Source organism: Hydra vulgaris, chromosome 04 (assembly GCF_038396675.1).
Source record: "Hydra vulgaris chromosome 04, alternate assembly HydraT2T_AEP".
NCBI classification, from domain to species: Eukaryota; Metazoa; Cnidaria; class Hydrozoa; order Anthoathecata; family Hydridae; genus Hydra; species Hydra vulgaris.
Window position 1 is genome coordinate 16,300,754 of NC_088923.1, and position 2,588 is coordinate 16,303,341.

General features: G+C 25.9%; 1 long non-coding RNA gene across 1 annotated transcript; it reads left to right on the forward strand.

Moving 5' to 3' along the window:
- Positions 1–2,185, forward strand: LOC136079003 (uncharacterized). Its single transcript, XR_010637852.1, has 5 exons — positions 1–149; positions 229–286; positions 372–588; positions 1,140–1,238; positions 1,889–2,185. It is a non-coding gene; the product is annotated as an uncharacterized LOC136079003 (long non-coding RNA).
- Positions 2,186–2,588: the final 403 nt, after the last annotated feature.

Here is a 2,588-nt window from a genome sequence, read left to right on the forward strand (position 1 = left end):
TATGTACAATATAAAACAGGTTGTTAACGCGGATTTGTTCAATTTTTTCCCCACAAAAAGATGATTATGATGCTATTTTATTTGAAACTGCATTTTACTTATCTTTCAATGTTGACGATCTTCCAATATGTAAAGCAAGTTTCTCTCAAGTATGGCTAATTGCAATATCTGTTTATTTGTTCATATTCTATATGGTATTGCTTTTTTAAAAGTTGTTTCATGATTTAGATCAAAGAAATAACAACACCAGAAAATCTTGTTTCCAAAACAGTTGGCGACTCACCACGTAAGATTTGTTTTAAAAGTTTGTGATTTAAAATAATTATTAAATAATCATATTATTATTTAAGTTTTTATTTGTTTCTTTTTAGCTAAATTTAGTGTCGCTAGCTATTATTGGAGAAAATAGCGACTTATTCATTTGATAAAGTTTGATGCATGCTCTTACCCAGTTTCCTTCTTCACGTTTCAATCATGTATGTTTTAGATGACCTCGTCCAGATGACAATTTTACTTGATTGAATCGTGAAAGTTACATTGTCAAAATATCGTGTATTTTGGAACTTTCTTTATTCACAAGAAAAAAATGTAATTAGAAACTTGGAAAGATATTCTTTATTTTATTAACTATTTCTTTATAATTCAGTTTCAGGGATTATCTTATTCAGGATATTCCCAGAATACTGGTTATTTTTCTGAAATTTATCTTTTTCCAAATATCTGAAAAGTCTTCCATACATAAAAGTATATATGATTATCATCTATTTGTTTTTATGTTGTTTTAGTCATCATTCATACAAAAATTAAGAAAAGTTTTTAAAAAATTGAGAAACAACTTGGCTGAATGCAAAATTAAGAGAAAAAATGAGGGGAGAAATATAATAAATTTTTTAAGGATATTTTCCGCAAACAATTTTCCGGATTTTTTAAATATAATGATTATATGAAATATGTAGTTTATATATTCATTATTGTAATTACTTTTTATTTTACTTTTATAATAATATAATTATTTTGCATTTTAGTTTTATAATAATTAATACATAATTAATGCATTTTTGACAAAAATAAAATGTCACATATATAATATTTTATCTGAACATATTATATTATCTTATATCTAAGTTTTATCCATTTAGGTTTAATAAATATAGTACAAAGCATAGTTCAAAATCGTGTAACGTTATGGCAAATAATTTTCATATTGCAACGCGCAAAAGATCAAACCCTAGTTCAAGGTTGTTGTTTTTTCTACCCTATTATATATTATTTTAGACTGTCAAGTTTGTCGATGTAATTAATTTAATAATGAATAAGTTATTATAACTTATTTAATATCAAATTTATTAAGCTACATGAAAAATAATAAGTTCTGCATAAAATATTGACTAGGAAGACCGAATGGTATTGTTATGTTATCACCTTGGAATATCATTCTGTAGTAAGACCCAATGACCTTTTAACTTTTCAAGTTTGAGAAAATTCACTTTTTCCTTTCTTCGTCATCTTTTGTGATCGCATCCTGAAGCAAGAATTAAAATTAGTTCATATGTTGTCGGAGAATGCAACTTGATTCTGAGTTAAACTTTCAGCACTCGGTATTTATTGGTGACCTAATTTGCCAATACTTTATTACACATACTTTTAGTTTTATACTTAATATATTATATATAATTAGGGGCAGATGAGGCTCCTTAGCCGTGGTAAATGTTTCCACAGCTAAAGGAGCCTCAAGATGAAAATCTCACCATGAGTAATGAAAAACATGGTATAAAATCCCCACTATAATGTTTTGTGGTTATGTGGTAACTATTATATTTTTATAAATTGTTTTAATTTTTCTATGTGCATTCTAAAATGACATTTAATGTTGTTCAAAACTTTGTAGATTACTCATTTAAAGCAACTTCGTGGGCTGTCACCTATGCATCTAATAAGTTAATGTTAATCTAGTTAATCTAATGAACAAGTTAAGGCAGAAACAGATGTAAATATAAGAAGATGGAAAACAAAGAAAACAAATTATCTAATCAGATGTTATCACATAAGGTGAGTACAGGTCTTTTTCTAATCACGCGCATCAGTTATTAACTTTATATATAGATATAGATATATCTATAGATAGATATTAGATATAGATATATATAGATAAACAATATTTTTTTAAACTTGTATTTTTTATTTTGTACTTCATTTTTTTAATCATCTGTCGACTTTTTTGTTATATCTTTTTTTATTAAACCCTTATTTATTTTTTAGCAATCAGAGTATATAATTAGAAGGCAAATGACTTTTCTTCTCATTGTATGCAGTATTGTTTTCTTAAAATTATTTGATGATTTAGATAAAAGAAAACAAATAGCAACACTAGAAAATCTTGTTGCCAAAATAGTTGGCGACTCACCAATTAAGATTTGTTTTAAAAGTTTGTGATTTAAAATAATTATTAAATAATCATATTGTTAAGATTTTATTTGTTTCTTGTTAGCTAAATCTGCTTCATTACATAAAGTTTGATGCATGCTCTTATAGGAGAAAATATCGATTGATTCGTTAGATTATGTTTGAAGCGTTCTTTTATGGGAGAA